The following is a 27,038-nucleotide window of genomic DNA, read 5'->3' on the forward strand; positions in this document are numbered from 1 at the left end:
AGAGCTCTTTCAGAGGGTTGATGCAGACTTGATGGACCAAATGGTCTCCTTCTGCACTGTAGGAATTCTATGGTTTATATAATCTCATCCCATAACTTGGCCAACACTTTTTTCCTGTGCCATCCTATCCATATTTCCAATAAATTTCCGATCCTTCCATGTTGTTCCTCCTCCCACTCATTGTCATTTGCCCTTAATTCATCGTCTGCTCAAATGCCAGGCCCCCATATTGCTATCCACCTAATCTCACCAGCCAGAGTAACTTTGTTGTTGAATTTCCCCTTACTTTTCACTCTTTCTTCTCATGTGTAACACAATCCAGTCCACAGTGCAACCTACATGCACCGCCACACTCCAGCAGCCTCGGGATGCTCATTAAGGGCATGCAACTTGCTGGCAGAAAGTTAATGAGGTTTGGGCCTCTAAATGGATTTTGACACACTCTGAAGGAACTAGGTGGATATCTGATGCATGCTGGCAGTTAAAATCTACTGTTGACTTTGCATATTCAAAAGGACAGCACACTAATTGTTACCTGTAAACCATACTGTCAATTTTGTGTGGGCTTGTCACAACTTGAAACTGTATATAAAGTAATACAAATGTATTTATTTTAGAAGCCCAATTGTAAATTTCAGAGCTGCATAGGATTTATTTCAGGTATAGCAATGCTGGTCACTCTTGTAAGCAGTCTGAATGTCTTATGTTCAGGAGCGTTATCATTTTTATCAATATTTAATCATTCAATATTGTTACCCAGGAATTGCAACAGGATCCCTCCTGAACCAAGCTAGATGGTGTCCTTCAAACATGCCCTCAAATATGTTTCTTCAGTGAACCAAAAATAATGAGGTCAAATGCAAATCGTGCTAAATTTTGTTTCATAATTCTCCGGTGAAGTGTCTTAGAATGTATTACTATGTTAAAGGCACTCTATAAATGCAAGTAATTGTTGTTAAGCTATTTAATTTCATCGTCATGATATGGATATGCTGGCGTTGCACTGGGGTGAGCACAGTAAGAAGTCTTACAACACCAGGTTAAAGTCCAACAGGTTTGTTTCGAATCATTAGCTTTTGGAGCACAGCTCCTTCCTCAGGTGAACATAAGAGGTGGGTTCCAGAAACACATATATATATAGACAAGATGATACTTTGAATGCGAGTCTTTGCAGGATGTCCCGAAGCGTGGTACATTGGTGAGACCATGCATATGCTGTGACAATGGAAGAACGGACATCGCGCGACAATTGCCAGGCAGGAATGTTCCCTTCCAGTCGGGGAACACTTCAGCAGTCAAGGGCACTCAGCCTCTGATCTTCGGGTAAGCGTTCTCCAAGGCGGCCTTCAGGACGCGGGACAACTCAGAATCGCCAAGCAGAAACTTATAGCCAAGTTCCACACACACGAATACGGCCTCAACCGGGACCTTAGATTCATGTCGCATTACATTCACCCCCCCCCCCCCCCCCATCATCTGGCCTGGGCTTGTGAAATCCTACCAACTGTCCTGGCTAGAGACAATTCACACCTCTTTAACCTGTGATTATCCCTTTCTCCAGTTGCTCCGTCTGGACCGGTAAAGGCTTAATTACCTGCAAAGACTCGCATTCAAAATATCATCTTGCATCTTTGATTTTGTCGAGATATATGTTTCTGGAACCCACCTCTTCATTCACCCGAGGAAGGAGCTGTGCTCCGAAAGATAGTGTTTGAAGCAAACCTGTTGGACTTTAATCTGGTGTTGTAAGACTTCTTACTAATTTCATAGCGTTTAACGTACAAGGAAAGGTCAAAGTAAATTCTACTTAGCTCAAATTCGCTCCAACTTTCAAAAAGGGGAAGAAGCATCCCAAATAACCTGTCCCTTTTGTGGGCAAGCTCTTAATTTTTGCCATTATAGCATTTTTCTTCCTTGATAACTTTTATCGCAGAAGCCAAAGGAGGAGGATTCTCCATCCAGAGACGATAGAATATCGGAACACGATTGGACTGAGAATCGTGCATGAGCCAAAAATTGTGGCCGGGGCCGGTCACCCAACGGAATGACATGCTCCGGTGCCTTGACATTTGTATGAATGCATTCTCCTCTGCACATATAGTAAATGCCATTGGCATATCATTAACAGGCCTGCCCAGTTATTCTCCAGGGCTCCCGTGATGTTCCACTTCCCCCAGGAGGAATTACCAATGGCAATGTTCACTTCTGGTTTTAAAAATCGGAAAACAGGTGCCGTGGCTGCTGAGGGAGAGAGAAGTAGGACAGGTTCCCAGAGGCTCTGGTGTGAAGGCTGGCTGGCTAGTTGGTGGAGGTGGGGGGGGCACAAGGTGATGGGCCATGGACCAGAGTGTCCAGACATGGACCGCATTTGCTGCGCAGCCCTCTGGCTGCCACCATGGCCTATAGTTGTGCCGGCCATATGGGTGCCCCCACCAACACACATCACACCACAACCAGGTGCCACCTGCTGGTGGGATATCACGTGGCCCACAGTAGCTCCGACAGGGTCACAGAGGGTACCCATGGCATGGGTAGAGCTCACTGGTAACTCAGCCGGAAGGAACAGGTGCTGGGGCCAGAGGCCTGTGGGGCTGGGCATCAATGGGGTTAGGGGTGCAGTGCAGAGGGCAGGGTGCAGGGGGATCGGCAGCAGATGGGTGTGGGATGGGGGAAGAGGGGTGGAGAGGGACACACTTGGCAGGGCTGCAGTGCTGGCCAGGCCCACTGTGTAGCCCATTGGACCTGGCTGGGCACGGTGTTACGCACCATCCTACCATGCTGCCTTTCAAACCCTGCAGACAATTTACTTCGGAATTCAACCAGAAATGGTGGCCTTCTTCTGAGCCGTTGCAACCCTGGGGGATGCACTGAGGGTGTACAAGCAGGAGCTGCTCAGGGAGGACCCTGCGGCAATGGGGCTTGGCCCAGAGGAAGCAGCTGGTGAGGATGGTGAACCAGCCGCCCAACAAACTGAGGAGGAGGTGGGAAGGAGGCGCTGCATCAGGCCTTGTGTATTTTGGCAGCATCTGTCATTTGAGGACCTGCCTGACTGGGCATGCTGTCAAAAACACTGGCTGAATAGGGGGACCATACAGCATATCTGCCAGATCATGGCGCACCTAGAACCATGGGAGGTATGGGGGTGGTCACCCGCTACCTGTGGCCGTCAAGGTCATGGTTGCTCTGAACATTTACACCACGGGGGTCTGTCCAGGCACTGAGTGGGGACGACCTGTCCGGAATCTCACAGACCTGAGTGCACATCCGCGCCATCACAGGCTTCCTATATGCATGGTTGTCACAATATATCAAATTCAAAGTTTACCGAGCCAACCAGGATGCCTGGGCAGCAGGATTCGCTTCTTCGCCGGGATTCCCCAGGTCTAAGGGCTAATCGCGGAATGCATGTCCCCCAATGAGCACCAGCCCATGACGGGCCGGTCTTCATAAACCAAAAGGGGTTCCACTCAATGAACGTACAGCATGTGAGCTGTATATCATGCTTGTCTGCGCCCGATACCCAAACAGTGTGTATGATCCCTTCACCCTGGCATATTCAATGGTTCCTGACACCTTTGAGGTGCATTCCTGGGCAAAGGGTTGGCTCTTGGCTGATAGGGTTATCCGCTGCGGTTGTGGCTAATGATGCATATCCAGAGGTGACGGACCGACGAGCAGAGCTGTTACAACGACGCCCATGCAGCGATCAGGGGTGTGATCGATTGGTGCATTGGCATCCGGAAAATGCGATTCAGGTACCTGGACCGCTCTGGAGGGGCCTTCCAGTATAGCGTGAAGAGAGTCTCCCAAATTGTGGTGGCCTGCCGTGTACTCACCAACATCGCTCAGCAGAGGGGTGACAGGCTCGAGGAGGAGGATGAATGGCAGGCCACGTCTAATGAGGACGATGTGGGGGAGGGGCTGGGGCAGGTATACCAGAGCCGGCACACATGGGGCACTCTAATCGCCTCCAGGTTCACCGGGGACCTGTTTGACGGCACAAATATTCCATCCCATCCCAACCCCTGCCCCCACCCCCCCTCCCAGTTGACCACCCCCTCCCATGACCACCCTCTCTGCACCACCCGCTTCCCGTGCAACCATCTCCATGATTTCTACCTGCATCACTATGGGCTGCAGGCCATGGGTTGGCAGTAACAGCGGATCTGGTCCATGGGGTGGAGGACAATCTTTTACATCCATCTGAGCAGACAAATGGGCCTCTGTTTAACAGCTTGTCCAAAAGAAGACGGCTCTGATACTGCAGCACTGCAATACCTGCCTTGGTGAAGTGGAGACCATTCAGAAGAACACCAGGTATATCTAGAAATAAAGTGCCATCCTGGTGATGCTACGACATATGATTATTAGCATGCTAAACTCAAAACAGGATGCTGTAGACTGAGCTAAGCAATCACATACAAATGAAGCGGATCAAAGTTCTGCATTCCTGCCACATCCAGTAATGAATTGTGACAGTTAATCAAACAATAAATGAGAGGAAGCGGCTTCACAAACATTCCTATCCTTAATGAAAGTGAAGTCCACAACATTAATGCAAAGAACCATCTTCAGTCAGAGTGCCGTAGATAATCTATCTTGACCCCTTGAAGTCACCAGATTCATAGATGAGTACAGTAGATACAGCAAAACTTTGGGCTTGACAACATCCTGGCTGTAGTGCTGAAGACTTCTGATCTAGAGCAGTGTGGTGAGAGCTGTGGTTAGTTTCAGTGCATCTATACCACTGCCATTTATCCACAAATGCAGAAGATTTCCCAATTATGTCCTGTCCATAAAAAGCAGGACAAGTCCTATCCAGCAATTATTGTCACGTCAGTTCACTCTCAGTTATCAATAAAGTTATGGAAGGTGTTTTTTTTAAAATTTAGAGTGCCCAATTCATTTTTTCCAATTAAGGGGCAATTTAGTGTGGCCAATCCACCTACCCTGCATATTTTTGTATTGTCAGGGCGAAACCCACGCAAACACGGGGAGAATGTGCAAATTCCACACTGACAGTGACCCAGAGCCTGGATTGAAGCTGGGACCTCGCGCCATGAGGCAGCTGTGCAAACCACTGGGCCACCATGCTGCCCATGGAAGGTGTCATTGAGAGTACTACCAAGCAGCACTTATTCATCAATAATCTGCTCGCCTGCTGCTCTGTTAGAGCTCACCAGGACCATTTGGCTCCTGGCCTCATTACAGTCTTGGTCCAATTGTCGATGAAGAGCTGAATTTGTGAGGTAAGTGTGATTGTCCTTGGTATCAAAGCAACATTTGACTGAGTGTGGTATCAAGGAGCCTTGGCAAATTGAAGTCAATGGGAATCCAGGCAAATCTCTCCACTGACTCAAGTTATACTGAGCACAAAGTGAAATGATTGCGGATGTTGGAGACCAATAATCTCAGCTCAGAACATTGCTGCCGGAGTTCCTCAGGACCATCTTCAGCTGTCTCCATCATAATGTCAGATGTGAGGATGTTTGCTGATGATTGGATGGTGTTCATTTCCAATCACAACTCCTCAGATAATGAATCAGTCCATGCCCACATGCAGCAAGAGCTGACCAATATTCAGGCTTGTGCAGATAAATGTGAAGAAATATGCATGCCACACAAAGCCCCGGCCTCATCTTCTGACTCCCAAAGCCTCTGTATCATCTAAAGGCACAATTTAGGGGTGTGATGGAATACTCCACACTCACCAGGATGATAACAGCTCCCACTAACATTCAGGAAATCATTAAATACAAAGCAGCCCACTTGATTGGCATTCCATCCACCACCTTAAACATTCACTCCCTCCATTACCAGTGAACCAAACCTGCAATGTGTAACATTTACAAGATGCACCATAGCAACCTACCAAGGCTTCTTTGACAACTTCTTCCAAACTCACAACCACCACCACATGGAAGAACAAGGGGTGAGGCACATGGAAACACCACCACCTGCAGGTTCCCCTCCAAGTATCACACCAGCCTGACTTGGAAATATACTACTATTCCTTAAGCGTCGTTGGGTCAAAACCCTGGAATTCCCTACCTAATAGGACATTAACAGTGTGTCTCCAATCAGATTGAAGATTTCTTGAGAGGAAAAGAATCTAAACTATAAAGTGTAAATTATTATATTTAATTTCATACCAAACCTTATACAGATACCAAAATGGAGACAAAGGATTACGAAAGAGATAAAACGGGCGTAAAAACGTACTACACAAATTTCAGTTTAAGAATGTGCTTCAGCCCTTCACCATTTCAAGGGCAGTTAGCAATGGACAATAAATACAGGCCTTGCCTGTGACACTCACACCCCATTAACAATTAAGACACAATTGTGCTGTAACTGCTGAAATGGGCTCATTTTCAGGCCCTTGTTTTTGAACTGATTTTGTTGAATGTTAGAGACAATGGGCTGGATTCTCTGTTTCTGAGACTAAGTGTTAAGGCCAGCGGAGTATGTGTGGAGTTTCACAACAAAGAAATCGGCACAACACCTGCACCGATTCAGCAACTTTTAATGGGCTAGCACCGGCGCCACGTGGAACACAATGAACTCCATGAAAAATGGTGCCGGATTCGTCCGGTCCATGATTGACACTCAGGAGGCTGACATGCTGCAGCCACACTTAATCGGTCCTTCTCCCCACACACACTGTCCCAGCCAACAAGATGGCTGGAAGGAGAGCAACACCACGATTCAGCCACACTGAGCTGGAGTCCCACCTGGATGCGGTGGAGGAGAGGCGGATGATCCTATACGCAGCCCGGGAGGAAAGCCACCAGGCGCCACCATTCGCCATGGCTGGGCACAGGTGGCAAAGGCAGACAACGCTTTGGGCAATGCCGTCCGGACCTGCATCCAGTGCAGGAAGAAACTGCACGACGTCCTCGGGGCGGCTAGGTTGAGTGTCCCTAGCACTAACCCCGCCCGCCACACACTTGTAACCCGGCCCCTCCCCTTCCGGGGGGGGGGGGGGCGCTGAAGCCCCACCCTGCCCCACATGCCAGCAACCCCCACCCTGAGGAGAAGGTCGCGCACAACCGCCGGGAGCGGGTGAAACCCGGAGGTGGACCAGACCTGCGGCCCCTCACCATGCCCAAGCAGAGGGCCCTGAACATGACCAGTGGCCCAGAGGAAAGGGAGGTCGCCAGGGTGGAGTGCGGTCATGAGCGAGGAAGTGAGACCCCGCTGAGTTGCGGTTCCCCATGACACGTGTCGATACCCCCTCCTGGACCCCCACCCACCCCCACACCACCTCACCAGCACAGCAGCCTCACACCCCACCCCCAACCACCCATACCCTCCACTGCCATAGAGGCTACAGTGGGCATTGTCCTTGGGTTAGTTGCCTAATGCCCCACTGGTGTGTGGTGGCCGGGTGTGGAAGGGTATGTCGGAGGGTGGGGTGCAGCGGTGGGGGTTTGGGGGCACCCATATGGCCGGTGTCACTCTGCAGAACCAGGCAGGTGTCAAGGTGGGTGGTCAGTGGGGTGCAGAACAAGATGGCTGCCTTGCATGGGGCCCGATAATGACATGCAAACAGTGTTTTTTTTTTTTTAAATAATTTTTATTGAAAGAGTTTTTCCATACAGACATTTACCCCTACTAATTTTTAAATTATTTACAACACAATCCCTCTAGGCAAATGTCCCTCCCTCGCCCGCCCTCTCGCGCGCACCAGTCCTCCCCCCCCCCCCCCCCCCCCCCCAGGCAACCTTAACAACCAAGGCAGCCTACAGTTTCAGACATGAGCAGCGAGCAGGCTTGCCCGCGTTACAGTCGTGCGTGTCCCCCCACGACCCTTGCTGCCCCCCCCCCTCCCCCCCCCCCCTCCCTCCCCCCCTCCCTCCCCCCCTCCCCCCCCCTCCCCCCCCCTCCCCCCCCCCCTCCCCCCCTCCCCCCCCCCCTCCCCCCCTCCCCCCCCCCCTCCCCCCCCCCCCCCCCCCCCCCCCCCTCCCCCCCCCCCCCCCCCCGGGTTGCTGCTGCCACGACCCCGAACGTCTATCTCTGATCTAAAAAGTCAAGGAAAGGTTGCCACCGCCTGGCGAATCCCTGTACCGACCCTCTCAGGGCAAATTTGATCCTTTCTAGCTGAATATAGCTAGCCATATCGTTAATCCAAGTTTCAACGCTTGGAGGCCTCGCGTCCTTCCATTGAATTAATATCCTTCGTCGAGCCACTAGGGACGCAAAGGCCAGTATTCCGGCCTCCCTAGCCTCCTGTACCCCCGGTTCTACCCCGACCCCAAAGATCGCAAGCCCCCATCCTGGTTTGACCCTGGACCCCACCACCTTCGACACCGTCCTTGCCACCCCCTTCCAGAACCCTTCCAGCACCGGACATGCCCAGAACATATGCACATGGTTCGCTGGGCTTCCCAGACATCTGACACACCTGTCCTCACCCCCAAAGAACCGGCTCATCCTTGTCCCCGTCATGTGAGCTCTATGCAGCACCTTAAATTGAATGAGGCTCAGTCTCGCACACGAGGAGGAAGAGTTGACCTTCTCCAGTGCATCCGCCCACGTCCCGTCTTCTATCTGCTCTCCCAGCTCCCCTTCCCACTTGGCTTTCAGCTCCTCCCCCGATGCTGCTTCCGCCTCCTGCATTATCTTGTAGATGTCTGATATCTTCCCCCCTCCGACCCAGACCCCCGAGAGCACCCTATCACTCGCCCCCTTACTGGGGAGCAGGGGAAACCCCTCCACCTGCCGCCTAGCAAATGCCTTCACTTGTAAATATCTGAACATGTTTCCCGGGGGGAGCTCAAACTTCTCCTCCAGCCCTCCCAGGCTCGCAAACCTCCCCTCTATAAACAGGTCCTTCAGCTGCCGTATGCCCACCTTGTACCAGCTCTGAAATCCCCCGTCGATGTTCCCCGGGATGAATCTATGGTTCCCTCTTATTGGCGCCGCCAACAGACCTCCCATTTCACCCCTATGTCGCCTCCACTGCCCCCATATCTTGAGGGTGGCCGCCACCACCGGGCTCGTGGTGTACCTCGTGGGGGGGAGCGGCCATGGTGCCGTTACTAGGGCCCCCAGGCTTGTGTTGCCACAGGACGCCCTCTCCATTCGTTTCCAAGCTGCCCCCTCCCCTTCCATCATCCACTTGCGCACCATTGACACATTTGCCGCCCAGTAGTACCCCGAGAGATTGGGCAGTGCCAGCCCTCCACTGTCCCTACTCCGCTCCAAAAAGACCCTCCTCACCCTTGGGGTGCCATGCGCCCACACGTAGCTCATGATGCTACTCGTCACCTTTTTGAAGAAGGCCCTAGGGAGGAAGATGGGCAAGCACTGAAATAAAAACAAGAACCTTGGGAGGACCGTCATTTTGATTGACTGCACCCTCCCCGCCAGCGACAACGGTACCATGTCCCACCTCTTAAACTCCTCCTCCATCTGTTCCACCAGCCTGGAAAAGTTCAACTTGTGGAGGGTCCCCCAGTTCCTTACCACCTGCACCCCTAAGTACCTAAAGCTCTTTCCTGCTCGCTTGAAGGGGAGTCTCCCAATACCCTCTCCCTGGTCCCCCGGGTGTATCACAAAAACCTCGCTTTTGCCCAAATTTAATTTGTACCCCGAAAAGTCCCCAAACTCTGCTAATAGTTCCATTATCTCCGGCATTCCCCCTTCTGGGTCTGCCACGTACAGCAGTAGATCATCCGCATACAGCGATACTCGATGTTCCTCCCCTCCCCTAGTCAGTCCTCTCCACCCCCCTGAACCCCTCAGTGCCATCGCCAACGGTTCAATCGCCAGTGCGAAAAGTAGGGGGGATAGGGGACATCCCTGCCTGGTCCCTCGGTGGAGCCCGAAATACTCCGACCTCCTCCCGTTTGTCACTACACTCGCCGTCGGGGCCGAGTAGAGCAACTTCACCCACTTAATAAACCCTTCCCCAAACCCAAACCGTTTCAACGTCTCCCACAGGTACTCCCACTCCACCCTATCGAATGCCTTCTCCGCGTCCAGCGCTACCACTATCTCAGCCTCCCCCTCCACTGCCGGCATCATAATTACATTCAGCAATCTCCGCACGTTCGTGTTGAGCTGCCGCCCCTTCACGAACCCCGTCTGGTCCTCATGGATTACCCCTGGCACACAATCCTCTATTCTAGCTGCCAGGATCTTTGCCAGCAACTTGGCATCCACGTTCAGAAGCGAGATAGGCCTGTAGGACCCGCACTGCACGGGGTCTTTATCCCGCTTCAATATCAGGGAGATCAGAGCCTGCGACATTGTCGGGGGCAGAACCCCCCCCTCTCGCGCCTCATTAAAGGCTCGTACCAGTACCGGTCCCACCAAGTCCACATTTTTCTTATAGAATTCCACCGGGAACCCATCTGGCCCCGGCGCCTTCCCCGCTTGCATCTGACCTATTCCCTTGACTAGCTCCTCTAGCCCTATTGGCGCCCCCAGCCCTTCTACCAGCCCCTCCTGGACCCTTGGGAACCTCAATTTGTTTAGGAAGTCCTCCATTCCCCCTCTCCTCGTCGGCGGCTCAGACCGATACAACTCCTTGTAAAAATCCCTGAAGACCCCGTTCACTTCTTGCCCCTTCTGCACTACCTTCCCGCCCCTCTCCTTCACTCCCCCAATCTCCCTAGCCGCATCTCGTTTGCGAAGCTGGTGTGCCAGCATCCTGCTCGCCTTTTCCCCATACTCATAGACCGCGCCCTGTGCCCTTCTCCACTGCGTCTCTGCCTTCCTGGTGGTCAGCAGGTCGAACTTGACCTGCAGGCTGCGCCGTTCTTCCAGCAGCCCCTCCTCTGGTGCCTCCGCATATCTCCTATCCACTTCCAATAGCTCCCCCACCAGCCTCTCCCTCTCCTGCCTCTCCTTTCTTTCTCTATGCGCCCTTATGGAGATCAGCTCTCCCCTGATCACTGCCTTCAGGGCCTCCCAGACCATCCCCACCTGCACCTCACCCGTGTCATTCAAGTCCAGATAGCTCTCAATGCTCTTCCGGACCCTTTTACACACCTCGTCGTCCGCTAACAGCCCCACATCCAGCCGCCACAGCGGGCGCTGGTCCCGCGCCTCCCCCATTTCCACATCCACCCAATGCGGTGCATGATCAGAGATCGCAATGGCCGAGTACTCAGCTTCCCGTACCCTCGGGATCAGCCCCCTGCTCAACACGAAGAAATCGATTCTGGAGTACACTCTATGGACGTGGGAGAAAAAGGAATACTCCCTCGCCCTCGGCCTACCAAACCTCCATGGGTCTACTCCTCCCATCTGCTCCATGTACCCCCTCAGCACTTCTGCCGCTGCCGGCCTCCTATTGGTCCTTGCGCTCGATCTGTCTAGCCCGGGGTCCAGCACTGTGTTAAAGTCCCCCCCCATGATCAAGCCCCCTGCCTCCAGTCCCGGAATGAGGCCCAATAGGCGCCTCATAAAACCCGCGTCATCCCAGTTCGGGGCATATACGTTGACCATCACCACTTTCTCCCCCTGCAGCTTACCCTTCACCATCACATACCTACCCTCCTTATCCGCCACCACCTCCTCCGCCACGAACGACACCCTCTTTCCCACCAGAATCGCCACCCCCCGGTTCTTTGCGTCCAATCCAGAGTGGAACACCTGTCCCACCCACCCCCTTCTCAGGCGAACCTGGTCCACTACCTTCAAATGGGTCTCCTGTAACATTGCTACATCAGCCTTCAGTCCCTTCAGGTGTGAGAATACCCTTGATCTCTTGACCGGCCCATTCAACCCCCTCACGTTCCAAGTGATCAGCCGGGTCGCGGGACGACCCGCCCCCCTCCCCTGCCGATTAGCCATGTCCTGTTCCCTGCTCGCCCCGGGTCGACCCTCCCCTTCTGACCCGCTCCCCATGGCGATGTCCCCCTCCCCCCACCTCTCCAGTCCTCCACTTCCCGTTTCTGGTCTTTTCAGCAGCAACCCGGTGTCCCTCCCTAACCCCCCCCCCCCCCCCCCCCAGGCTAGGACCCCTCCTAGCCGCGATGTACCCTCCATCGTACTCCCGTAAGTCAGCTGGTTCACGCTGACCCGGCTGCTCCTGCCCCACTCCGACTCCCCCCGGCTCGGGGGGGGGCCTCCCCCCCCCTTGCCACTCCTCCCTGGCCCCGCTCCAGCGCGGGAAAGGTCGCCATTGCTAGCCACGCCCCGCACTCCTCCCCTCCCCCCCTCCTCTGCCCCGCGCGCGGGAAAACAGAGGAAAGCCCGCGCTTTCGCCCTGCCACACCCCACCCCGCCATCTTCAGTTCCACCCCCGTCCCCGTCCATGCCTGTAAAAGAACCCCCCCTAGGAGCCCATATCCCCGATCTGCTCTCCCCCCCGTCCCACCTCCCCAACTTAACATTATAAATAACAGATAAATAACAAATAACAATGTACTTAACAGTCGCCCTCTACCAAACAGCATAAATAACCATAAATAACCATGAATAACCACAATAACAATAACTAAGGGAAGTTGGCAAAGGGGGAAAAAACATCAGAAGAAAAACCACAGCAAGAGTTCAAAATCCAAACAAAGAATTCAGCTGAAAGTACCCGAGCGGCTACGGCCGCCAAGTATCCCCTGGGTCTAATTCGAGTCCAGTTTCTCTTCCTGTACAAAGGCCCACGCCTCCTCTGGGGACTCAAAATAGTGGTGTTGGTTCCTGTAGGTGACCCACAAGCGCGCTGGCTGCAGCATTCCGAACCTGATCCGTTTTGCATGTAGCACCGCCTTCGTCCGGTTGTACCGGGCCCGCCGCTTTGCCACCTCCGCACTCCAGTCCTGGTAGACCCTCACCGTCGAATTCTCCCACTTGCTGCTCCTTTCCCTCTTGGCCCACTCCAGCACTCTCTCACGGTCGCTGAGTCGCTGGAACCGCACCAGCACCGCCCTCGGGGGCTCATTTGCTCTTGGCCTCCTAGCCATGACCCTGTAGGCCTCTTCCAGCTCCAGGGGCGAAGGGACGGCCCCTGCCCCCATCAGGGAGCTCAGCATTTCTGCTACATATCCCGGGAGGTCTGACCCCTCCAGGCCTTCTGCCAGGCCCAAGATCCTCAGGTTCTTCCGCCTCATTCGGGTATCCAGCTCCTCAAAACGGCTCTGCCATTTCAGGTGGAGTGCCTCGTGCACCTCTACCTTTCCCACGAGGACCGTGGCCTCCTCCTCCCTCACAGTCATCTCCTGTTGCAGCTCCCGAATCGACGCCTCTTGGGTCGCCTGGGCTCCCATCAGCCTGGTGGTCGTCGCATTCATTGACTCCAAGAGCTCCATTTTCAGCTCCGTAAAGAAGCGCAGGAGAGCGGCCTGCTGCTCCTCCGCCCATTTCCTCCATTCCTCGGGTGCTCCACCGGCCGCCATTTTGGTCTTCTTCCCCCGCTTTTTTTTGGGAGCTGCTGTTGCTTTCTTTACCACCCCACTCCGGGTACCGACCATAAAGTTGGTCTGGTTCTCTTCAGGGAGCCTTCCCCCACCGGGATTTGTCCTTACAGCGCCGTTGGGGCCCTCCAATCGGCCCGAAAACACCTTTGTAGCAGGAGCAGCCAAACGTGCGACTTAGCTGGTCATAGCCGCAACCGGAAGTCCGACATGCAAACAGTGTTAACTGTATGTGCGTTCTGGACCGCATTGACGCCGCTGTTGAATTGACGGAGAATTACAATTTGGTGTCAAATTGGCGCCACCGCGATTTTGGCATTGTAACCTATTCTCAGCCCAATCACGTTTTGCGATTTTGTCGTCAACCAATGCAGAATACCGCCTCTAGTTTCCCAATAGGAATTCTTCAGTATCTTTGCTTTTTGGAAGAGTAGTAGTAGTAAGGGAGGGAAGCCATTCTGATGAATCAAGACCACTATGAAATAGTTCTAATTTTAGGATTATACACCTCTATGTACGCAACTTAAACTCCCCTTTATCATCTAATGGCAGCACATCTTTCAAGTGTGCCTGTGTGAACATTTACTTCAATGATGCAAAATATACTCAACATCTATCGTCTGTTATTATGTCCAAGGCTATTGCTAGCAATGTGGGAACAATAAAGCTATGGGCTGGATTAACATTAAATTTAGGGCGGCACGGTGGCACAGTGGTTAGCACTGCTGCCGCATAGTGCCAGGAACCGGGTTCAATTCCAGCCTGGGTCACTGTCTGCATGGAGTTTATACGTTTTCCCCATGTCTGCGTGGGTTTGCTCCAGTTTCCTCCCATAGTCCGATGATGTGCAGGTTAGGTGGATTGGCCATGATAAATTGTCCCTTTGTGTCCAGGGATGTGCAGCCTAGGCTATGAGGTTACGGAAAAGGGGGAAGTGGGTTTGGGTAGATTGTTCCTTTGAAGGTTCAGTGCAGTCTTGGTGGCCAAATGGCCTCCTTCTACACTGTAAGGATTCTATGATGAGGACACGCTTTTCGATGTTCCACGTTGTTTGACAAGGACTGACTCCTGCCCACGTTAGCACTTTCCACCGTTGACCTGGCTGATCACTCATGCGAGCTGGCCATTCCATCACATGGTCCCACTGAACCCTTGGGGTGACGGAGGTGGGATTGCTGTGCAGATTGGGGTTCAGAGGGAGAGGGAGGGGCGGGTAATGTGCAGTGTCCGACCTCGGTGCCCCAGCCGGTGCCCATGTCCAATGACTGTACATCTTCCCCCTCCCACACTGCCCCTCCAGCACTCCTCTGCAGCCAGCCCATCCCTCACATCATTCTGAAAGAGCACCAAGGCAATTTGGAACTTTTGTGCACAGGTGTTTATTTTGAACATAGCCAGTGAACATGTCTATAACGGTTTGTGCCCTAGTTCCTAACACTATCCTGTGTCCTGCTCCCGTTCTAACTTAACTGGTGTCTACCTTTCTGGCCTTACCCGCCCTAACATTACATCTAGATGGGTCCCCAGATAACACATCAGTAATGTAGGTGGCCTGATGCAATTCCCGTCCTGTGACCTGGGTCCTTTTTAGCAGTCGTTCTCTGAAGCGACCGGGAATGGCATTTGCTCGGGTGTCCCAGGTGGCGTGGTGCCACCCTGTTCTGCTGACTGCTCACCAGATGCACCAGAAACAGGAGGGACAGGGGTGGGAGTCTGAGGCGCTGTGGTGTTCCAGGGCCTCTCCTTTGGGAGTCACAGCCATGGGCCCCATCACCTCCTCCACCTTGGGGTGTTCAGTGGGATGATGGTACAACAGAACGAACTGCCCAGGCTCCCCCACCACCTGCACTCCCAGTCCTGGAGGTCCGCTCTCATCACAACCAGGGTATCCATGCTCACAGCCCGGGAGCACAGGGACTGGGTCACCTCCCTCTGGGACTGTAGCACAGCTCTCAGTGACTGTGACATTATCTTCTGGGACTGACTCAGGTCAACCAGCGCCCGGGGTATGCCATCGACGACTGCAGCCATAACCCATTGTGATTAGGCCAAGCTCTGGAGCGTCGCTGCAATATCCAGGTGGCTCTGGAACTAGATGCCTGTAACATGGCAACCCTGTTCTATGCCTCGGCCACTACCTGCACAGAGTGCCCCAGGCCTTTGAAATCCTGACCCATGGCCGATAACTTCACTCCCAAGACTTCCACCGGGGACGCCAACCGTACGGTGTTGGCCTGGGGGCACGCATTGTCAGCATCGTCTCTTGCCTCTACTGGCGGTTGAACTCCTCCAACTGCACCTGCAGTCGCTGAATGGATCCTGACAACACCTCTAATAGTCCATGGCTCTGTGTCTGCATCTCAATTATCGATGGCACCGCCCTTTCCAAAAGCCCAAGACCCATCTGAATGGCACCAATAGTTGGGGGTTCCTATCTCCATCCGATGTACTGCTGCATGTGTGTGGTGCACACCAGATAGTGCCCCAGGAGTCTCTTCACTAACATGCCCAACGAGGTGAGTGTCTCTGGGATGGTGGGGCAGTTAGTGTTATGGACAGTTAGTGTCGTCCCTGGACTGGTGCTCCAGGGTTTCTTGGGCTGCCGTTTGGGGGTTCCCGATGCTATCTGTTGCTGACCTCGCTGGAATCTGCTTGGGGGTTGGGGTTGTGGGATACCAGAAGGGCCCGCCTCATCACCAGATGATCCTGCAAGACACAAGACATGAAGCATTATTGGATCACGGGTTGGGGTAATGAGTGGTGCGGGGGTGGTGAGGGCATGGTGTGGGGATCGGGCCACGCATGCCATAGGGACACTGTAACTGAGGGGATTCACTTGGTTGCCGGATGCCAACCTCCGCTCGGCGAATGCTCTCTCTCTGGGCCCACCAACTACGTCCAGTGCCATCTGCTCCGTGACAGTGAGTGCGCAGGCTTAGCGGTCCCCCTCCAGACTTCTCTTTCTCTCTGTGCTTATGCACCGCCTTCTTCTTTGAGTGGGAGACAGCGCAGTGTTAGGCAGTCGGACCCATGCAGCACAGGTGGTGGGCAGCTGGTGACCTTTGTGGCCAGGGCACCCGGGTGGTCTGGGTGCTGGCATGTGGTACAGGGAGGGGAGCGCCTACACTGCTGGCAGGTGGGGTTCGGTTGCCCTCCGTGTTGGGGGGGTTATGGATGTGTCAGACTGGAATTGGTGCCAGGGGCAAGGTGCTGGTTACTCACCCTTGCCGCCCTGAGGAGGTTATGCGGCTTCTTCCTGCACTGTTGTCTGGTCCTGGTGGTGGGGCCCACGGCACTCATGGCCTCTGCCACCTGCACCCAGGCCCGGTGTAAGACGGTGGGTGGCAGCCTCCTTTCCAACCTGGCCTCTCCTCCACAGCATCCAGCAGGATCTCAAGCTCTGCATCCGCAAACCAGTGTGCCACTCTCCGTGCTGCCATGATGTTGGGTGGGATGGGTGTGTGTGGGGAGTGGAGTGCTAATATGCGGCCGCAGCTTATCAGCCTCTTGAGTTACAATCCTTGCCCCGGCGAATCGGTCATTGTTTTTCATCGGAATCGATCGAGTTCCACAAAGCGCTGGTGCTAGCCCATTTACGGATCATGAACGGCAATTTAGTTGTCGTAGAGGTCCACCAAGATCAACAAAATGGAGAATCGTGCCCAAGCCCCAAGTTTAGACAAACTCTTTATGGTGTTTTGTGTAAACCTGACCATCCCCCGACCGCACTTTGGGAAATCAGACCATAAGACTGTGCTCCTTCTCCTGGCTTACAAGCAGAAACTCAAGCGGGAGAATCCAGCTAAGAAGGTTGTGTAGTGCTGGTCCGAGGAGACAGAAGAGCTCTTACGTGACTGCTTAGAGACAGTGGATTGGTCCATATTTAAGAACTCAGCGACTAACTTAAATGAGTATGCCACCACCGTCACAGACTTCATCAGCAAATGTGTGGACGACTGCGTGCCAAAGAAAGCAGTACGTACGTTCCCCAACCAGAAACCATGGCTCAACCGGGAGATTGACTCCCTACTGAAGGACAGATCTGAGGCGTTCAAGGCAGACGACCCTGTCCTATACAAGAAATCCAGGTACGACCTCCGCAAAGTCATCCGAGATGCCAAGAGAGAATATCAAACTAAGCTAGAGTCACAGACAGACTCTCGGCAGTTGTGGCAAGGACTAAACAACATAACGGGCTACAAAGCGAAGCCGAGCAGTATCTCTGGCAGGAGCGTACCCTTCCCCGATGAACTTAATGCATTCTATGCTCGGTTTGAGCAGGTAACCAACAATCCGCTGTCGAGTGCCCCAGCAGCCCATAATTCACCCATACCCACCATCACAGTTTCCAAAGTCAGATCGGCCTTCCTGAAAGTGAACCCACGGAAGGCGATGGGCCCGGACGGGATCCCTGGTCGTGCACTCAGAGCCTGCACATACCAGCTGGCAGAGGTATTTACAGACATCTTTAACCTATCCCTACTCCACTCCGAGGTCCCCACCTGCTTCAAGAAGACCACCATCATACCGGTACCAAAGAAGGACCAGGCAACATTCCTCAATGACTACCGCCCGGTGGCCCTGACGTCAGTTGTAATGAAGTGCTTCGAGAGGCTGATCATGAAGCGCATCAGCTCCATACTCCCAGAACGCCTTGACCCACTTCAATTTGCATACCGTCGCAACCGGTCCACATCAGACGCCATTTCCCTGGCCCTACATTCATCCCTAGAGCATCTCGAAAACAAGGACTCCTACATCAGACTCCTATTTATTGACTACAGCTCCGCCTTCAACACCATAATCCCAGCCAAGCTCATATCAAAGCTCCAAAACCTAAGACTTGGCTCTCCACTCTGCAACTGGATCCTTGACTTTCTGACCAACAGACCATAGTCAGTAAGAATGAACACCAACACCTCCTCCACAATAGTCTTCAATACCGATGCCCCGCAAGGCTGCGTACTTAGCCCCCTACTCTACTCCCTGTACACACACGACTGCGTGGCAAAACTTGGTTCCAACTCCATCTACAAGTTTGCTGACGATACGACCATAGTGGGCCGGATCTCAAATAATGACGAGTCCAAATACAGGAGGGAGATAGAGAACCTAGTGGAGTGGTGTAACGACAACAATCTCTCCCTCAATGCCAGCAAAACTAAAGAGCTGGTCATCGACTTCAGGAAGCAAAGTACTGTACACACCCCTGTCAGCATCAACGGGGCCGAGGTGGAGATGGTTAGCAGTTTCAAATTCCGAGGGGTGCACATCACCAAAAATCTGTCCTGGTCCACTCACGTCGACGCTATCACCAAGAAAGCACAACAGCGCCTATACTTCCTCAGGAAACTAAGGAAATTCGGCATGTCCACATTAACCCTTACCAACTTTTACAGATGCACTATAGAAAGCATCCTATCGGGCTGCATCACAGCCTGGAATGGCAACTGCTCGGCCCAGGACCGCAAGGAACTTCAGAGAGTCGTGAATACCGCCCAGTCCATCACATGAACCTGCCTCCCATCCATGGACTCCATCTACACCTCCCGCTGCCGGGGGAAAGCGGGAAGCATAATCAAAGATCCCTCCCACCCGGCTTACTCACTTTTCCAACTTCTTCCATCGGGCAGGAGATTCAGAAGTCTGAGAACACGCACGAACAGACTCAAAAACAGCTTCTTCCCCACTGTCACTAGACTCCTAAATGACCCTCTTATTGACTGACCTCATTAACACTACACCCTGTATGCTTCAACCAATGCCAATGCTTATGTAGTTACATTGTATATCTTGTGTTGCCCTATTATGTATTCTCATGTATTTTCTTGAATTTTGTTTAATTCCCTTTTCTTCCATGTACTGAATGATCTGTTGAGCTGCTTGCAGAAAAATACTTTTCACTGTACCTCGGTACACATGACAATAAACAAATCCAATCCAATCTCCTGTTCTATTCATTTTGATCTCAGTGCACAAAGGGATGGTTTTCACTTGAATAAAATTGTCCTCACTATAATTGGTGTGCAAATTTGTTAGCCATCTGAGATAAAAGATAATGGGCACGATCCAATTGCCACGCTGTGCCTGAAAGTTAGAGTACTGTGGTGCAGCTTGGTCAATAAAAGCCGGAAGACCCCGCTCCCAGGATTTATATGGCTCACAACACCTCGCAAAATCTAACTCAATCTAACTTGCGATGTAAATCCCACCCATTGTGGCCGGGATAACATTTGAAATGAATATCGCTTATTGTCACGAGTAGGCTTCAATGAAGTTACTGTGAAAAGCCCCTAGTCGCCACATTCCGGCGCCTGTTCGGGGAGGCTGGTACAGGAATTGAACCATGCTGCTGGCCTGTCTTGGTCTGCTTTAAAAGCCAGCGATTTAGCCCAGTGTGCTAATTTCACTTTAATGTGCAGATTCCCGAGGTACCTGATGCTTTGGGATCTATCCCTTTGCGACAAATGGGGACCAGACCCGACGGCACTTGTGGGGGTTTCCCAGGGGATTGGAGGCCCCCAGTCGTTTGCCCATTAGGCAGGGTGGTGCCCTGACACTGCTCTGCTACCTGGGCACCATGGCAGTGCCACCTGGGTGCCAGCATGACACTGCAAGCTGGCCTGGACACTGCCAGTGTGGCAGGGTAGTCTGCCAAGGTGCCAAGTTGGCATTTTTTGCGAATGCGTGATTGGGCCAGAGGTGCCCTGCTTGGATGTTGGGGTGGGGATCCTCCCAAAAGCATTTGGGCTGGTGGGGGAGGGAGGGGGGGGGGGGGGGGGGGGGGGCAGGGGGAGGCTTCAGGGGCCTTGGAGATCAGGATGCCATTTAAAAATGGCGTCTCCATCTCTCATTACACTGGGGAGTTCTGGTGAGCAGAGCTCCTCAGTGTACAAAACGAGGCTCTATGTGCGGCCTCAGCCGCGTGTTCCCCGCTGAGGCCCGTTATACAATGTGTGTCACGCTGCATGCACCGAGAAACAGGGAAACATGCGGCTAATGGTGCTCGCTATCTTCCCAATTAGTTGAATCGCGCACAATGAATTGCTTAATATCTTAGTCATTAGTAATGGACCTCATTGCATTACTCTGAAATGGTGTTGATGTGATATCTCAAAATCAGTCTTTTCTGGCATTAGAACATAGAACATAGAACATAGAACAGTACAGCACAGAACAGGCCCTTCGGCCCTCGATGTTGTGCCGAGCAATGATCACCCTACTTAAACCCACATAACCCGTATACCCGTAACCCAACAATCCCCCCATTAACCTTACACTACGGGCAATTTAGCATGGCCAATCCACCTAACCCGCACATCTTTGGACTGTGGGAGGAAACCGGAGCACCCGGAGGAAACCCACGCACATACGGGGAGGACGTGCAGACTCCACACAGACAGTGACCCAGCCGGGAATCGAACCTGGGACCCTGGAGCTGTGAAGCATTGATGCTAACCACCATGCTACCGTGAGGCCCCTAATATATAAGTAGAATCCTTAGAATCCCTACGGTGCAAAAGGAGGCCATTCAGCCCATCAAGTCTGTACCAACTGTCTGAAAGAGCACTGTATCTAGGCTCACTCCCCGCCCTATCCCCGTAACCCTGTGCATTGATCATGGCAAATCCATCTAACCTGCACATCTTTTTGCTGTGGGCTTATCTTTTAACTTGTGAAAATTCATTTGTTTTCCAACTCAACACTTAAACAGAACTCAATCCTTTTTGTGCAAAAAGATAAAAATTCAACAAATTGACAATCTTTAACTACAATTGTAGTGATCTCTATATATGTTAATACATGATTAGTTAATGTGCAGTCAGTACAGTCAGATGATCACTAGATGGCAACACCAACAGGAACTATACAAGGAGTTTCCCGCTCTTTCTTAGTGTTAGTGTCTGTGTATTGCAGCTAGAGGATAGACGTGACCAGCTCAGAGTGTAGTGTATTATATTAATTGTTAATTTAATCTAATCTTAGTTAATTCTATTATTAGTCAAAGTATTAAAGTAAAAGAACTCACAAATGAATTATTTTGTTACTCAATTAATAATTTGTCATCAACTGGAAGACTTTGACTGTTTATCGTCAAGTTTAATACAACTCAGCAAGACAAATGAGCAATATATATATTGCATCTCTGTAATATAACAACAATCAGAGAGAAATTGCCATTATTTCAGTTATAGGCATCGCATTCATCCACAGATTCTTTAAATGATAGCACTGTATTCCAATCCATTTCTCCAACTGCCTTCCTCATAAACCTTAAAGCATTTTTAAGCTGTTATAATGCTCATAAAATAATCTGAAACAACACCATTCATAAATATTAAACATACATAGAAGTGCATGGTGTGATACAATGCACAGTTTAGATTTTGAGGCTATCAAATAAATTGCAAGCATTCAAGAGGGGCATTGTAAAAGCAGAATGGTTTTGAGGAAAAAGAAAATGCTGGAAAATCTCAGCAGGTCTGACAGCATCAGTAGGGAGAGAAAAGGGCTAATGTATCGAGTCAAATGACTCTTTGTCAAAGCTAACAGACAGAGAAAGTGGGAAATATTTTGTACTATGGAGTGAGAATGAAAAATGAGTCATAGCCTTATATGGTTTTGAGGATATCTTTTAAAACCTCACTTTCTAATCTCGACAAAAGAACATTGAATATTGAATGTTTTAGACAAAATAAAGCTGAAATTATATTTTAAAATAAAGCAAAATAGTAGAAACCAGCCACATTAGATAAATCATTTAATGCAAAATAATCTGTTGAGGGAAAGTAGTAAATATCTAGGCATCTGCAGCATTTAGAACGTATTCAAACTGGGTGTGCTGAATGCTTGAGGGATGATGAGTCAAATGGCCTGTTCTCATCTCTGACCTTTTTAATATTGTTATGATATTGCCCTTGAACAACAGTACAATATCTAGACATGCAGGATGCTACCAAATAGTCTAGCTATGTTATTTATATAGTCACAAAGCAAATCATAGAATCACTACAGTGCAGAAAGAGGCCATTCAGCCCATCAAATCTACACCGACCCTCTGAAAGAGCACCCTACCTAGGCCCCCCTAACCCGGTAACCCAATAACCCCACCTAACCTTTTGGACACAAAGGGGAAATTTAGCTTGGTCAATCCATCAAACCTGCACATCTTTGGACTGTGGGAGGAAACCCACCAGACACAGGAAGAATGTACAAACTCCACACAGACAGTCACCCAAGGCTGGAACTGAAACCTGGTTCCTGGTGCTATCAGGCAACAGTGCTAACCACTGTGCCACCATGCCGCCTCTCAAATTTCACCATCTGCTCTGGTGGGATTCGAACCCGGGTCCCCAGAGCATTACCCTGGGTATCTGGATTACTAGTTGTCATGTGAGAGTACCCTTTAAGAAATGGGTGTTTAAGAAATGTATTTGTAAGAAATGGAGCTGCTCATGTTACTGCAGTGATGTCAGAGTGTGGGTCATTTGGTGAATTCAGAATTGTAAAAAGATCTCAGTATTAAATGTAAACCTAATGTGCTCCTGTTTGAAGGTTTGTTAAGTCTTTTGGGTGTAAAAGGACAGCATACAGGTTACTTAGTGTTGTATTCTTTTGGGGGTGTATTTGATTTACTGGTTGCTAAGATATTCACCGTTTGTTTTAAAAAGGTTAACTTGAGTTCATAGAATAAACATTGTTTCGTTTTTACAAAACCACTGGTCCATTTTCTGCTGTAACATACCTGTAGAGTGAGCCATGTGCTCCCCATATCACAATCTATTAAAAGTTGTGGGTCAGGTGAACTCCATGATACACTTTGGGATTCTATAAACCCTGGCCCATAACATAATCCAGTAACAATATCACCATGCCACTGCCTCCTTCTTTTGATCATCAATGAGTACACTGTGAGCAGTGATATGAAAGACACAGAGGAGGGGTCACAAGTCAGGCAGAAATTGTTACAATCATGCAAATTTAACTGCCTATCATTATTGAAATGCTATTGCCTGGAAACTCTATAGTTCGAGTACTTTAGATGGGTCAGTTTTTGTCCAATGTGTGTAGGAGGGTTTCCTGACACATTATGTAGATAGGCAAACAAGAGGCGAGGCCACATTGGATTTGGTACTGGGTAATGAACCAGGCCAGGTGTTAGATTAGGAGGTAGGTTAGCACTTTGGTGATAGTGACCACAATTCGGTTACATTTACTTTAGCAATGGAAAGGGATAGGTATACAGCAGGGCAAGAGTTACAGCTGGGGGAAAGGCAATTATGAAGCGATTAGGCAAGACTTAGGATGCATAGGATCGGGAAGGAAACTACAGGGGATGGGCACAATTGAAATGTGGAGCTTGTTCACGGAACAGCTACTGCGTGTCCTTGGTAAGTAAGTACCTGCCAGGCAGGCAAGAAGTGGTCGAACGAGGGTGTGGTGATCGTAGATTTACTAGATACAAAACAACTGAGCAAACACCAGAGGGAGAGCTATAAATACACCGGGACAGGATGTACAATTTTCTTTAACGATGTACAGAAAATATGTAAAGAGAAAAAGGGGGATGTGGTGATCACAAGTTAACTAAATGCAATACAACTGAGCAAACATTAGAGGGGACACGGGAGAGCCATATAAATAGACGGGGACAGGAAGTGAGGACACACTTCACAGAGGGCAGAACTTGGAGCAGGACAGACACCCACACATACCAGCTAGGAGCACTGAAGGTAACCTTAGGAAACAGCTCTGAAGAGAGAACGAATTCACAATAAAGCATCTTCTCCACAATTGAGACTACGAGCTTTATTAAGACACGAGTAACAACACATGGTACCCAGGAGTGGCTTCAGACGCTTACTACAGGACAACTCAGTGGCAGACACAGAAAGAACAAAATGGCATGGAAATCTCCTACTGGACATTCGACTTGGGAAGACATCGCTGATGGGAGGAAGTGCCTTGGATTCCCACTTCAGCTGGACACGACTGGAAATGTAAAAAGTGTCTGGGAAACGTTTAAACAATGGTTCGGTTACGGTATCATAGCATATGATGCAGCAGCAGCCTCAGACAAAATTAAAATAGCAATTCTCATCAAAGGACATGAAGCTACGAAAGTTTATAATAGATTTAAATACTCAAAAGGTGAAGACAGAAACAGCTTACAAACGGTACTAAACAAATTTGAAGAGTACTGTAAGGAATTTGCACAGCAAGGCATGCTCAGAGTCCAAACTGCACAGAGGCTGAGTGATGCAAAACTTAAAATATCACGAAAAGAACAAGAAATCGCGAATGAAAAGTACAGATCAAAAAGAAGAAATAACAAGAATTTCTCACAAAGCCAAAATGCTGAAACCCAGTCCAAATCGGGAAGAGAAGGTAACTTACAACTTTTAGAAATCCAGTCCAGATGGGACAGAAAAATCGCTGAAATCCGCGAAAAAATGGCGTCGGAGCACATTTTGCAGTCTCCGGTAAGCAAAGAACTACAAATTGCGTCTGCGCATGCGCCGGAACCGGAAGCCGCGCATGCGCAGTTTAAAAAATATCGCGGTGCCGATCGTTATGCGCATGCGCAAGCCGCGCATGAGCAGTCAAAAAAAGTTTTGGTCGCGGATCGTAATGCGCATGCGCACGCCGCGCATGCGCAATGGAAACAAAACCGCGCAGTGAAGGAGGAAGGCCGATTTGCGCATGCGCAATGCATTCCTGCGTGTGACGTCATGACGTCTGAGCATCCCGACCACGCCCACTTAAAAGGGAAATGCCCGAAAATTGCAAACAAGACACTTAAAGTGGTAAACACAAATTTTCTTGCCTCAGAACACAGAAAAACGCCTGAACTTAAACCAACAGTTAAAAACAACTTGCACAACACCCTGAAAAAAGCAGTCTGCACCACCCAAAGTGAAGAGAACAAAAAGAATTCCGAAACAACAAAAGATGATTTGTTTTTCGAAGATTACCTCTCAGACATGGCTGAGTCAGTCGGATATGCTTATCACAGCATCAGCGACACGGTCGCAAAGCACAACACGAACCAACTCGTGGTAGATGAATCCAACCAAGATGATTTGGTTTTCAAAGAACACTACTCAGACATGGCTGAGTCAGTCGGATATGCTTATCACAGCATCAGCGACACGGTCGCAAAGTTCAACACGAATCAACTCGTGGTAGAAGAATCCAACCAGGATGATTTGGTTTTCGAAGACTACTACTCAGACACAGCTGAGTCAGTCGGATATGCTTATCACAGCATCAGCGACACGGTCGCAAAGTTCAACACGAATCAACTCGTGGTAGAAGAAGCCAACGAAGATGAAATGGGTTTCAAAGAATACTACTCAGACATGGAGGAGTTATTTGGACATGCTGATCACAGCATCAGCGACACCGTTGCAAAGCTCAACACGACTCTACTCATGGTAGATGAATCCAACACCATGATGCCATGGCAGCTCGTCGATACATTGGATGACAGCAATACCCTAGACGACGACGACGCCACACAGAGAGCACAGGAAGACTCCACAGAGCGAGCGATGACAGGCTCCACAGTGCGAGTGATGAAAGACTCCAAAGGGATGCAAGCAAAAACTCCCTGGCGAACACCATGCATGAACAAGACCATGCAGGTAAACCCGCTGTATCTGAGCAACCGCAAGCAGACTATGAAAGTCTACCAAGCTCACAGGAACAGGAAGAAGACAACGTACATCTAACCACTGACACCATGCATGCACAAGACCATGAAGGTCAACCTGCCGTATCTGAGCAACCACAAGCAGACTATGAAAGTCTAACAAGCTCACATGAACAAGAAGAAGACAATGCACCTCTACCCACTGCATGCGAAGACAGTGACAAGGTGATCACACTCGGCGTACAGGATCACAGCGAGACTGACAGTTCTCAGCTTGTCTGTACCGAAGCACAGAGCGAAAACAGTAACAAGGTGATCGCACTCGACGTACAGGATCACAGCGAGACTGACAGTTCTCAGCTTGTCTGTACAGAAGCACAGAGTCGGGCCACCCAACAGTCCAGAGAGACGATGCCGAAAGAAAACATGCAGATTTTGACTCCAGAAGAGGAGCACCTGGAGTCCAGAGAGACAACGCCGAAAGAAACCATGCAGATTCTGACTCCAGAAGAGGAGCACCTGGAGTCCAGAGAGACCAAGCCAAAAGAAAACATGCAGATTTTGACTCCAGAAGAGGAGCACCTGGAGTCCAGAGAGACAACGCCGAAAGAAACCATGCAGATTCTGACTCCAGAAGAGGAGCACCTGGAGTCCAGTGAGACAACATCAACAGAAATCATGAAGATTTCAACTCCAGAAGCGGAGCACCAAGAGTCCGGAGACACCACGTCAACTGAAATCATGCAGATTTGGACTCCAGAAGAGGAGCACCAGAAGTCCACAGACATCACGTCAATTGTAATCATGGAGGTTTTGACTCCAGAAGAGGAGCGCCAAGAATCCAGAGACACCGCGTCAAATGAAATCGAGAAGAATTTGACTACGGAAGAGGAGCACCAAGAAAGCAAAGATGAGGAATCTAATTCTCCACAAATGATTGAGGTCACCTGCACCGATGCAACATCAGATCATTCGCACCACTCTCGAGACGAAATGCTCAATGACTCAAATTATCC

The 27,038-nt window shown here is 50.6% G+C and overlaps 1 protein-coding gene across 2 annotated transcripts in view; it reads right to left on the minus strand.

Moving 5' to 3' along the window:
• Nucleotides 1-27,038, minus strand: part of LOC119971461 (diacylglycerol O-acyltransferase 1-like) — a 423,136-nt gene that overhangs the window by 46,623 nt on the left and 349,475 nt on the right. The gene's annotated exons all lie outside the window — the stretch shown is intronic.

This window comes from Scyliorhinus canicula, chromosome 9 (assembly GCF_902713615.1).
Source record: "Scyliorhinus canicula chromosome 9, sScyCan1.1, whole genome shotgun sequence".
In the NCBI taxonomy this organism is placed as follows: domain Eukaryota; kingdom Metazoa; phylum Chordata; class Chondrichthyes; order Carcharhiniformes; family Scyliorhinidae; genus Scyliorhinus; species Scyliorhinus canicula.